This window comes from Panthera uncia, chromosome D1 (assembly GCF_023721935.1).
Source record: "Panthera uncia isolate 11264 chromosome D1, Puncia_PCG_1.0, whole genome shotgun sequence".
NCBI lineage: Eukaryota > Metazoa > Chordata > Mammalia > Carnivora > Felidae > Panthera > Panthera uncia.
Genome location: NC_064808.1, coordinates 42,335,211 through 42,348,727, shown reverse-complemented (window position 1 = coordinate 42,348,727; position 13,517 = coordinate 42,335,211). Strand labels below are relative to the sequence as shown.

At 39.5% G+C, this 13,517-nt stretch overlaps 1 long non-coding RNA gene and 2 pseudogenes across 1 annotated transcript in view; 1 reads left to right on the top strand and 2 right to left on the bottom strand.

Annotated features, from left to right (window-relative positions):
- LOC125935648 (uncharacterized) overlaps positions 1 to 1,585 on the bottom strand; it is a 68,278-nt gene extending 66,693 nt beyond the window's left edge. The window contains exon 1 of the long non-coding RNA XR_007461735.1: positions 1,493 to 1,585. This is a non-coding gene — a long non-coding RNA (uncharacterized LOC125935648). The remainder of the gene's footprint in view (positions 1 to 1,492) is intronic.
- On the top strand, positions 1,579 to 4,838 carry LOC125935597 (heterogeneous nuclear ribonucleoprotein A1-like; annotated as a pseudogene).
- Positions 4,839 to 7,898: 3,060 nt separating this feature from the next.
- LOC125935627 (thymosin beta-15A-like) lies at positions 7,899 to 8,540 on the bottom strand (annotated as a pseudogene).
- Positions 8,541 to 13,517: the final 4,977 nt, after the last annotated feature.

Here is a 13,517-nt window from a genome sequence, read left to right as displayed (position 1 = left end):
TCAAAACTCCTGTCCTTTAAGTCATTTATTCTTTAATCTAGTATACTCTAATACAGATGCTGTCTGCTGCATCTCTATTTTATTCTATTTCTTCATTCTATTTTATTCTATCACATTCTTCATCTCATTCATTGAATTCCTCAGCTCCAGAATTTGGTTCTTCTTATTATTTCTCTTTCATAAAGAACTCTGGGGGTGCTTGGGTGGCTTAGTTGGTTAGGCTACCGACTTCGGCTCAGGTCACGATCTCGCAGTTTGTGAGTTCAAGTCCCACGTCGGGCTCTGTGCTGACAGCTCAGAGCCTGAAGCCTGCTTCAGATTCTGTGTCTCCCCCTCTCTCTGCCCCCTCCCCTGCTCACACTCTGTGTCTCTCTGTCTCTCAATAATAAATAAACGTTTAAAAAAAAAGAACTCAGATTGATCTTTTTCTTTTCTCCTTCTTTTCTTTTGTTTCATTGCATTGTCTGAGTCTTCTTTTAGCTTGAGTTTAATTTTTTTAAATGTTTATTTTTGAGAGAGATAAACACAGAGTGCCAGTGGGAGAAGGACAGAGAGGGAGATATAGAATCTGAAGCAGGCTCCAGGCTTGGATCTTGGAGCTCTGCATGCAGAGCCCCATGCAGAGTTCAACTCAGAAACCATGAGATCATGACCTGAGCCGAAGTCGGACACTTAACCGACTGAGCCACCCACACGCCTGATTAGCTTGAGTTTTTTTTAAAGTAGCTATTTTGAGTTCTTTATCTATTAGATCATACTATACACCTTTTAGCTAAGTTACGTGAGGATTATTGATATCTTTTGGGGATGATATATTTCCTTGATTTTTCATGTCCCTTATATTTTTACATTGCTACTTGAAGTAGTAGACATTTCTTTAAATCTTTATTGGTTGCCTTCATATGGGGTACTGTTGATTGGTGCTGCTATATGTGGGTTTTCCTCAGCTTTTGAATGAGTAGACCTGCCCCACTCTTTTTTCTTCCTCTTGTGGCAGAATTCTTAAGCTTTTACATCTTTTCTTGTTCTTAGAAGTCACCAGGCTTGCTGCTGGATGCCTCTCTCTGGTTTTCCAAAAAGTGGTGGTTTCTCCCTTGTCCATAGCCCTGTTCCATTTTCCTGAGAGTACTCTGATTACTGGACCTCTATTACCATTGCACTTGGGAGCACACGAGGATCTTGTCACAGAGTGTGTGTGTGCACATGCGTGTGCGTGTTGGGAGGTGTGCATTAGCACTGTTGGCGTACGAGTGCCTGTGGACCCAGTGGGGAGATCTTAATGTGGTTGTACTCCCAGAGCCTTATCAGCAGAGTTCATGCTGAAGTCCTGAAGTAGTCACCAGGAACTGAATTACTTTGATGTTCTTATCTGCTTCTTACTCTGTCTTGCCTCCACTTAGTCATGAGGTCTCACCTCAGTGGGCTGCATGTTGTTGGATACAAACAGATTTCTCTAGTCACCACCACACAAGTAAGGTAGCCAGGAACTCACCAATTTCTACCTCCTCCACAGGAGAGGTCACCATGGATGAACAGTGTGGCCCTGTGCAGTGTCTCTTTTGGTTGGAAGGGTGGCTCTGGCAGAGTTCTTCCCTCTCTACTATGACCAGACTCGTGTCTTTCCTGCTCTAGTGGTGTTCTAGAATCTCCCCTCAGGCAGGCTGACCCTCTATAAGTTCTCTCTCACCCAAGGATATCTTCCCAGGTCAGCATTCTCCAGGCTTTTTTTCTTGGCCAGTGAGAGGGGGTGCAGCAGTTTTGCTGACTCTAAAATCTTTACTGAGATCCAAAATCTGTCTGCCTGTTTTTAGATGCACTGGTGGGCAAGAGTTATCCAGGTCTCTTGGCATATTAAACTGGGTCCAACACTTCTTACAGAGATATTTTGCTTGTGGATGAATGTCTAATTAGTTGTTTAAAAAGGGAGAGAAAAAAAGACTAATGTCTTATGCCACCGTGATGCTAATGTCACTCTCATTTTTTAATGTAAGCATTTATAGCTTTGTTCCTTAGCACTGTTTTCACTGTACCAAATTTTAGTTTGCTGTGTTTTCATTTGCCTCTAAGTATTTTCTAATTTCCCTTGTGATTTCTATTTTGACCCATTTGTTGGTTAAGGATATGTTAATTTCAACAAATTTGTGAATTTTCCAGTTTTTCTTTTGTTATTGAGTTTTAACTTCATTCTGATGTGACTGGAGAGGACACTTTGCACGGTATCTGTCTTCTTAAAGCTACTGAGACTTAACTGGAGGCCTAACATATGGTCCACCCTGAAAATGTTCTAAATGCACTTGGGAAGAATACGTATGCTGTTCTTGGGTAGAGTGTTCTATGGATGTCTGTCAGATCTACCGTAGTTTATTCTAGTAAGCCCTCTATTTGCTTACTTATCTTCTGTCTAGTTGTTGCATCTACACTGAGAGTGGTGTTACAGTAAAGTCTTGGACTATTATTGCAGAACTATTGCTCCCTTGAATTCTGTCAGTTTTTACTTCACATATTTTGATGATCTGTCATTAGACATGTAAACATTTACAACTGGTATATGTATTTGCTGTACTGAGCATTTTATTAACATGTAATATTCTTCTTTGTCTCTTTGGAAACTTTATAAAGTATACTTTGTTTGGATCACCTGGGTGGCTCAGTCAGTGAAGCATCTGACTTTGGCTCAAGTCATGAGGTCAGGATCTCAGGGTTCATGAGTTTGAGCCCTACATCATGCTCTGCGCTGACAGCACAGAGCCTACTTCAGATCCTGTCTCCCTCTCTCTCTGCCCTTCCTTGACCCCTGCTCACATGCATGTGCACTCTCACTCTCAAAAATAAATAAGCATTTAAAAAATAATGTATAAGTTGTCTGACATCAGTTTAGACATCCCTGCTCTCTTTTGGTTACTATTTCTGCAGTATTTTTCCATATATTCACTTTCAATCTATTTGTGTTTTGGGATCTAAAATGAATCTTTTGTAGATAGCATATAGTTGGATCATGTGTTTTTATCCACTCAGCTAATCTCCTTTGGTTGGAAAGTTCAATCCACTTCTATTTAAAATAGTTACTGATAAGGGAAAAACTCACTTTTATAATTTTGTTGTTTGTTTTCTAAATGCCTTATAACTCTTCTGTTTCTCATTTTCTGAATTACTGTCTTCTTTTGTGATTAAATTTTAAATGAAATGTGTAATTTCACATTTCCTTTTGTGTATAATTAATCTACAGTAATTTTCTTTGGGGTTACCATGCAGGTTACATTTAACATCTGAAGGTTATAATCTAATTTGAATTTATACCAGTTTAACTTCTTCTTTAACAGCAAAGTTTGGTTGTTGATGTCACAACATTGCATCCTGATATGTGTGCGTCCAAAAGCATAAAGGAACAATTCTTTTAAATGTATTAGTTAGTTTAATTATTAAAAAAAAGCCAAATGTGGAGATAAACACTGTTATAATAATACTAGCTTTTAGAAAAAGAAAATCTTTTAATTATTAATCTGGTCTTTCTGCCCACAGACGCTGCCGAGTAAGCATCGTGAAAGTCTCCCCTCCCACCGCCATCATGTCTAAGTCAGAGTCTCCCAAAGAGCCTGAACAGCTGCGGAAGCTTTTCATCGGAGGTTTGAGCTTTGAAACAACCAATGAGACTCTGAGGAGCCATTTTGAGCAGTGGAGAATGCTTACGGACTGTGTGGTAATGAGAGATCCCAACACCAAGTGCTCCAGAGGCTTTGGGTTTGTCACGTGTGCATGCCACTGTGGAAGAGGTGGACGCAGCCACGAATGCAAGGCCACACAAGGTGGATGGAAGAGTTGTAGAACCAAAGAGGGCTGTCTCTAGAGAAGATTCTCAAAGACCTGGTGCCCACTTAACTGTGAAAAAGATTTCTGTCAGTAGCATTAAAGAAGACACTGAAAAACATTACCTAAAACATTATTTTGAACAGTATGGGAAAATTGAAGTGATTGAAATCATGACCGACCGAAGCAGTGGCAAAAAGAGAGGCTCTGCTTTTGTAACATTTGGCAACCATGACTCTGTAGACAAGACTGTCATTCAGAAATACCATACTGTGAATGGCCACAACTGTGAAGTAAGGAAACCTCTATTTAGCAACAGATGGCTGGTGCTTCATCCAGCCAAAGAGGTCGAAGTGGTTCTGGAAATTTTGGTGGTAATTGTAGAGGTGGTTTTGGTGGGAATGACAACTCCAGCCGTGGAGGAAACTTCGGTGGGCGAGGTGGCCTTGGTGGTAGTCGAGGTGGTGGTGGATAGTGGCAGTGGGGATGGCTGTAACGGATTTGGTAATGATGGAAGCAATTCTGGAGGTGGTGGAAGTTATAATGATTTTGGCCATTACAACAATCAATCTTGACATTTTGGGCCCCTATGAGGAGGAAGTTTTGGAGGCAGAAGCCCTGGCCCGTATGGTGGTGGAGGCCAATACTCTGCCAAACCATGAAACCAAGGTGGCTATGGTGGTTCCAGCAGCAGTGGCTATGGGAGTGGCAGAAGGTTTTAATTACTTCCAGGAAACAAAGCTTAGCAGGAGAGGAGAGCCAGAGAAGTGACAGGGAAGTTACAGGTTACAACAGATTTTTGAACTCAGTCAAGCACAGTGGTGGTGGGGCCTAGCTGCTACAAAGAAGACATGTTTGAGACAATACTCATGTGTATGGACAAAAATTCAAGGGCTGTATTTGTGACTAATCGCGTAAGAGGTTATTTTAGTTTCTGTTCTGTGGAAAGTATAAAGCATTCCAAAAAAGGGTTTTAATGTAGTTTTTTTTTTTTTTTGCACCCATGCTATTGATTGCTAAATGTAATAATCTGATCACGATGCTGAATAAATGTGTCTTTTTAAAAAAAATAAATAAAGGGACACCTGGGTGGCTCAGTCGGTTAAGCGTCTGACTTTGGCTCAGGTCATGATCTCACGGTTTGTGAGTTCAAGCCCTGCGTCCGTCAGGCTCTGTGCGGACAGCTCGGAGCCTGGAGCCTGCTTCGGATTCTGTGTCTCCTTCTCTCTCTGCCCCTCCCCGACTTGTGCTCTGTATCTATCAAAAATAAATAAACGTAAATAAACAAATAAATAAAAATTATTAATCTGAACTGACTGGTTCAGTTGGTAAAGCATGTGATCTTGATCTCAGGGTTGTGAGCTCGAACCCCACGTTGGGTAAAGAGATTAGTTAAAAATAAAATCTTTTTAAAAGTTTTATTGACCTGCTAAAACATGTAGAAAACAAAAAGTGCAGTTATAAACCACTATTACCACAAAACTAGATTTTATAATTGTCTACGTAATTGTATTTGTTGAAATCTTTAGGGGTGTCTGGGTGGCTCAGTTGGTTAAGTGCCCAACTTCGGCTCAGGTCATGATCTCACAGTTCATGAGTTCAAGCCCCACAATGGGCTCTGTGCTGACAGCTCAGAGCCTGGAGTCTGCTTTTGAGTCTGTGTCTCCCTCTCTCTCTGCCCCTCCCCTGCTCGCACTCTGTCTCTGTCTCTCTCAAAAATGAGTAAACATTAAAAAAAAGAAATCTTTATTTATTCATATAGTTTTTAAAAATATGATCATCTCAATAGATGCAGAAAAATTTTTGACAAAATTCAACACCCTTTCATGATAAAAACTCTCAAATTAGGAGGAACCAACCTCAACATTAAAAAAAGGCCATGTATGACAAGCCCACTCTGTCATTTACTTGATACTCAATGGCAAAAAGCTGAAAGCTTTTCATCTATTATCAGGAACAAGACAAAGGTGCCCACTTTCAGCACTTCTAATCAAAATAGTGCTGAAATTCATAGCCAGAGCATTTCAAGTAAAAGAAATAAAAGCATCCAAATCAGAAAGTGAGAAGTAAAATTGTTTGTTTGCAGATGACATAATCTTATATAGAAAACTCTAAAGACTCCATCAAAAAAACTGTTAGAACTGATAAATGAATTCAATAAAGATACAGGATATAAAATCAATACACAAAAATCAATTGTGTTTCTATATTCTAACAATAAACTACCCAAAAAAGATGTTAAGAAAAAAAATCCCCTGTACACTAGCATCAAAAAGAATAAAATACTTAGGAATAAATGTAACCAAATAGGTAAAAGATATTGAAACTACTAAACTACAAAACTACACTAAAAACTGTGAAACACTAATGAAAAGAATTGAGTAAGACACAAATAAATGAACAGATATCCTATGTTTATGGATTGAAAGAATTAATATTTTAAAAATGTCTAGCAAAAATGAACTATTGGGACCTCATCAACATAAAAAGCTTCTGCACAGTGAAGGAAACAATCAGAAAAACTAAAAGGCAACCAACGGAATGGGAGAAGACATTTGCAAATTATACATCAGATAAAGGGTTAGTATCTAAAATCTCTAAAGAACTTATCCAACTCAACACCCAAAAAACAAATAATCCAGTGAAGAAATGGGAAAAAGACATGAATAGACACTTCTCCAAAGAAGATATCCAGATGGCCAACTGACACATGAAGAAATGCTCCACATCACTCATCATCAGGGAAATACAAATCAAAACCACACTGAGATACCACCTCACACTTGTCAGAATGGCTAACATTAACAACTCCGGCAATGACAGATGTTGGCGAGGATGCAGAGAAAGAGGAACCCTTTTGCACTGTTGGTGGGAATGCAAACTGCTGCAGCCACTCTGGAAAACAGGATGGAGGTTCCTCAAAAAATTAAAAATAGAACTACCCTACAACCCAGACATTGCACTGCTAGGTCTTTATCTAAGGGATACAGCTGTGCTGTTTCAAAGGGGCACATGCACCCCAATGTTTACAGCAGCACTATCAACAATAACCAAAGTATGGAAAGAACCCAAATGTCCATCGATGGATGAATGGGTAAAGAAGATGTGGTACATACATATACAATGGAGTATTACTTGGCAATCAAAAAGAATGAAATCTTGCCATTTGCAACTATGTGGATATAACTAGAGTGTATTATGCTAAGTGAAATTAGTCAGAGAAAGACAAATATCATATGACTTTACTCATTTGTGGAATTTAAGATACAAAACAGATGAACATAAGGGAAAGCAAAGATAATATAAAAACAAGGAGAGGGACAAAACATAAGAGACTCTTAAATATAGAGAACAGAGGGTTGCTGGAGGGGTTAAGGGAGGGGGGATGGGCTAAATGGGTAAGGGGCATTAAGGAATCTACTCCTGAAATCATTGTTGCACTATATGCTAGCTTAGATGTAAATTAAATAAAACAAAAATAGAAAAAAAAGAAAAAAAATTGTCTATTGATCCGGGGTGCCAGGGCACCTGGGTGGCTCAAGCGTCTGACTCTTGGTTTCAGCTCAGGTCATGATCTCATGGTTCATGAGTTCAAGCCCTACAGTGGGCTCTGAGCTATCAATGCAGAATATGCTTGGGATTCTCTCTCTCTCCCTCTCTCTGGCCTTCTCCTGTTTGTACTCTCTTTCTCTCTCTCAAAATAAATAAATAAACTTAAAAAAAATAATGGTGGAGTAACATTTTTTTAAAAAATGTCTATACAGCCAAAATGAACTACAGATTCAATGCAATACTTGTCCAAATTCCAATAGCAGTTTTAACAGAAATAGAAACAAAAATTAGAAAAAAAAATCTTAAAATTTAATGGAACAAAATTAGACTCAAAGAGCTAAAGCAATCTTCAGCAAAAAGAACAAAGCTGGAGACATCACACTTCCTGCTTTTGAACTATATTACAAAGCTATAATAATCAAAACAGTATGGTATTGATATAAAAATAGACACATAGATCAATGGAACAGAATAGAGAACCCAGAAATAAAATCATGCACAAATAATTTTTGGATTATGTTTATTATTTTGTTGGTACATTAGAAATGAAAATAACCTTTGAGAAGCTATAAACACATGCCACATCATGAAGTTTATGGAACAATGGAGGCACCCAATGCAGAAGGTTAAAAGTGGCTTATCCTGTAGGGGGTGAAATAACTTCACACACAAAAGTCATCAATGCTGAGATTATTGATAGCATTTGCCAGCTGGAGTTTATGCACCAATGGAAACTTTAAAAACAAACATAAGGGAACACTGGCTACTCCTGACCTCTTAGCCAAGGAGAAAGGGTAAGTAAGAAGACATCAGAAGGTGCCTACAATCTCTACAAACACATAGGTTTACCAAAAAAAACAAGCCCCAAACCAAACATTCAGGCAATGCTGAATTTGCTCTTCAAGGATCCCCATTTTATGATGTTTCAACAACTCTTTCTCTTGCTAGATAGTTTCCTTTGAGGAAAGAGTATTTTTTTCTTTAGTTTCATTTTCTTCCATTTTGACCTGTCAAGCTTCTCCACTTTGGACAAGTCTGGCTTATCATTCATCTTGAGGAAAAGACAGACTCAAGCCTTGAAGACCCGTAAAAGGCTGACTGCGGGGCTAACACTGCTCCACACAACACAAAGTTTCCACAGTCAAATGATTTTTGACAGAGGTACCAAGAATACATAGTGGGGAAAGGGGACAGCCTCTTCAGTAACCGATGTTGTGAAAACTGGATATCCACATGCAAAGGTACGAAATTCGATCCTTACCTTACACAACATACAAAAATCCAATCAAAAAAAGATTAGACTTAAACTTAAGACCTAAAACTGTAAAACTTCTAGAAGAAAACATGGGGAAAAACTCCTTGACATTGGTCTTGACAGTGATTTTGTGGGTCAGTCACCAAAAGGATAGTCAACAAGAGCAAAAACACAAGTGAGACTATGTCAAATTGAAGTTTCTGCACTGTAAAGGGAACGTCAATAAAATGAATAAGCAATCTATAAAATGAGAGAAAACTTTTGCAAATCATACATTCAGTGAGGGATTCGTATCCAAAACATATAAGGAACTCTTACAACTCAGTAGCAAAAAACCAATAACCCAATTTAAAAAATGGGCAAAGTGGGGTGCCTAGGTGGTTCAGTCAGTTAAGTGTCTGACTCTAGATTTCAGCTTAGGTCATGATCTCATGGTTTGTGGGTTTGAGCCCCACATCAGGCTCTCCACTGGCAGTCCAGAGACTGCTTAGGATTCTCTCTCTCTCTCTCTCTCTCTCTCTCTGCCCTCCCCTGCTCATGCTCTCTTTCTCTGTCTCTCAAAATAAATAAATAAACTTAAAAAAAAAAAAAAAACCCTTGAAAAATAAAAATGGGCAGGATTGAACAGACATGTTCCCAAAGAAGACAAATGGCCAAAAGGTGTGTGAAAAGATGTTCAGAGTCACTAATCAGCAGGAAACCAAATGAAAACCACAAAGTGATACTGCCTCACACCTGTTAGGATCGCTAATATAAAAAAAGTGAAAAGAGAAGTTTTGGTAAGGATGTGGAAAAAAGGGAACCCCTATATACTGCTGAATGTTAACTGATACAGCCATTATGAAAAGCAGTATGGATATTCCTTGAAAAATTAAAAAGAGAACAACCATATGATCCAGCAATCCCACTTAGAATATATATCCAAGGACATAAAATTGCTACCTTAAAGAGGTATTTGCACTCTCATGTTCATTCACTGCAAACTTATTCACAATAGGCAAGATATGGAAACAACCTAAATGTCTTTCAATGGATGAATAAAGAAAATGTGGTCATATATACAATAAAATATTACTTAGCCTTTAAGAAAAAGGAAACCTTGCCATTTGCAAAAATATGGATGAATCTGGACATTATAAAGCTGAGTGAAATGATCAAGACTCAGAAAGACAAGTATTGCATGGTCTCACTTATATATGGAATCTTGAGCAGAAAAAAAAGCTGAATTCTTAGTAGTAGAGTAGAATGGTAGTTTTCAAAGCATGGGGCATGAGAGAAAGGGGGAAATAACAGAAAGAAAAGAACATAAAAGAAAGAGAGGAAGGAAGGAAGGAAGGAAGGAAGGAAGGAAGGAAGGAAAAGAAAAAGCAAAGGAAAGAAAGGAAAGGAAAGAAAGCGAGAAAGAAAAGTTAGAATGGTGAGGGGCTGGGAAGAGGAGTTCATAGGGAGTTACTGTTTGATGGATACAAAGTTTCAGTTTTGCAAGATGAAAAGAGTTCTAGAGATGGATAGCAGTGATGGTTGTGCAACAACATGAATGTACTTAATATCGCTAAACTGTACACTTAAAATGATTTAAGTAGTGAATTTTATGTTATATGTGTTTTAGTTGCTGGTGTGCTGCCCTGGGGAGCAGGTGATAGTGAGGCCAGCAGTGGTTCCGGAAATGGTGCAGACCAGCCAGAGGTTGCAAAACATCCTGCTGCCGAGCAGCCTGATGGGGAGTACATCTGGGAGGTAGAAACCCTCTCCCCAGGGCTGACAGAGCAGCCTCCCCTGGCCCATTGGGACCGAAACTGCTCATCATCTGCAGAGCCCCAGTCAATGAGCTGCTGAATAGCAGCATTAAGGAAGGTAACACTAAACTGTAGCTGCTGGCCCCAGAGCCACCTGGTTCAGTTTTGCCGCTGAGGGCGTCCCCGTGGCTCCCATCTCTCAGATGGTACAAGCTCCTGTGGTCCTGGCAGGAGCGGCAGCTGGGGGCATGACCCCACAGGACGTACCCTCCATCCAGATTGTCTAGGCTCTGTCCACAGTCCAGTTAGTGCACACATTTTGAGTAGAACTGGTACCTCTTCTTGTCTCACATACAGACCCCTACTAGCTGTCTGCCTTGGGTGGGCTAGGCTTGGGGGGGGGGAGCTGCAGGCTGGGCTTGATAATAAAGATAAGAATTTCTCCCCCAAATTTTTTTTGGGAAAAAAATTTGTTAAACTTATATGTAAGACTGGTAGTAAGGGCTACCAAGCTACAGCCACTTCAGAATATCCGCCTAGGAGAAGGTACGTTCGGCTAAATGATGGTTTTCAATCTTTGCCCAAGGGCACCCCCTTTCCCCTCATGCAAAGAATAAACTAGCACTTGACCTACAGGGCTGGGAGTATGTTAACTCATGGGAGCTCGTGTCCCAGCCTCACTGAGCACCCCTAGTTCAGAGCTCACCCCGGAAGACTGCAGGCTCTTCTTCCCCTATTTCCTGCCTCTGTCACCACTGCTCATGAACCCTCTTTGTAGCATGGTCATGCTATCCTAAATCTGGAATGGAACATCACATTGTTGTGTCTTTATACAAATGTCCTATCTCTTTGAGATAACTTACAAATACAATGCAACTTCAGGAGGATTTTTCTCTTGGGATAAACAGAGGAGTTCTAAAGTTTACTTAGAAAATAAGTGGTCCAGAGACCTAAAAAGAAGAGTTTTGGGGTACAGATCAGCTTTAACAGCTGTTAGAACATATTTAAAAATAATGATTGTTTAAAATACTATGGTTCTGATAAGGTAAAAATGTGTATTTGAGGAACTGAATGCAAAGGCACAGAGTAGACCCAATAATTTAGCTAAAGAGAGCTAATTTGTGCTAAGAGGTGACTGTGGGACAGGGTTGATATCCATTAGACACAGCAGGCATATAGCTTAGTGGCCCACAAAAATGTTTTCATTTTCAAATAAGTAAAAAAAAAACTTTAAGAATGAAAATGAATATGTAGTAATGAATCCAGCCTGGGTTGTATTTGCCTTTATTACACACAGTTATAAAATAAAAGCAAAAATGCCTAAGGCACATGAAAATCACAAGGCAATCCTAGCCAACAGAGCATAAACCTTTCTCTATTCATGATCTGTATCATGCTCACCACCATCATAATGGTTATAACCTAATTATTAACCCATAACCCTATAGCCATAATTATTATACCTAATAATATGCATTGTCAGTAAAAACAACACAGCTTCAAGACAAGGGCCTGTCTGCTCGTTTTAGTAAGTTTGTTCCCTAACTCTTACATACTGACTGTAAACAGCCACTGGATTATCCGTTTGGGCAAACATTAAGTTATATTCAAAATGTATGTTTAAAAATTATAAATTAGTGGAAGAACTGTCCAAAAATTGCACAAAATAGGATTGAGAGTTTTTGCACGTTAAAAAAAATTTTTTTTTAAGTTTATTTATTTTGAGGAGGGGGAGAGGCAGAGATAGAATCTCAAGCAGGTTACACTCTGCCAGCTCAGAGCCCAATACAGGGCTTGAAGCCATGAACTGTGAGATCATGACCTGAGCTAAGATCAAGAGTTGGACACTCAGCTATCGACAATAGCCAAAGTATGGAAAGAGTCCAAATGCCCATCGATGGATGAATGGATAAAGAAGATGTGTGTGTGTGTGTGTGTGTATACACACACACAATGAAGTATTATTCGGCAATCAAAAACAATGAAATCTTGCCATTTGTAACTACGTGGATGGAACTGGAGGGTTTTATGGTTTGTTTTTTTTTTTTTTTTTTTAATATATGAAATTTACTGTCAAGTTGGTTTCCATACAACACCCAGTGCTCATCCCAAAAGGTGCCCTCCTCAATACCCATCACCCACCCTGCCCTCCCTCCCACCCCCCATCAACCCTCAGTTTGTTCTCAGTTTTTAACAGTCTCTTATGCTTTGGCTCTCTCCCACTCTAACCTCTTTTTTTTTTCCCTCCCCCATGGGTTTCTGTTATGTTTCTCAGGATCCACATAAGAGTGAAACCATATGGTATCTGTCTTTCTCTGTATGGCTTATTTCACTTAGCATCACACTCTCCAGTTCCATCCATGTTGCTACAAAAGGCCATATTTCATTTTTTCTCATTGCCACGTAGTATTCCATTGTGTATATAAACCACAATTTCTTTATCCATTCATCAGTTGATGGACATTTAGGCTCTTTCCATAATTTGGCTATTGTTGAGAGTGCCGCTATAAACATTGGGGTACAAGTGCCCCTATGCATCAGTACTCCTGTATCCCTTGGATAAATTCCTAGCAGTGCTATTGCTGGGTCATAGGGTAGGTCTATTTTTAATTTTCTGAGGAACCTCCACACTGCTTTCCAGAGTGGCTGCACCAATTTGCATTCCCACCAACAGTGCAAGAGGGTTCCTGTTTCTCCACATCCTCTCCAGCATCTATAGTCTCCTGATTTCTTCATTTTGGCCACTCTGACTGGCGTGAGGTGGTATCTGAGTGTGGTTTTGATTTGTATTTCCCTGATAAGGAGCGACGTTGAGCATCTTTTCATGTGCCTGTTGGCCATCCGGATGTCTTCTTTAGAGAAGTGTCTATTCATGTTTTCTGCCCATTTCTTCACTGGGTTATTTGTTTTTCGGGTGTGGAGTTTGATGAGCTCTTTATAGATTTTGGATACTAGCCCTTTGTCCGATGTGTCATTTGCAAATATCTTTTCCCATTCCGTTGGTTGCCTTTTAGTTTTGTTGGTTGTTTCCTTTGCTGTGCAGAAGCTTTTTATCTTCATAAGGTCCCAGTAATTCACTTTTGCTTTTAATTCCCTTGCCTTTGGGGATGTGCCGAGTAAGAGATTGCTACGGCTGAGGTCAGAGAGGTCTTTTCCTGCTTTCTCCTCTA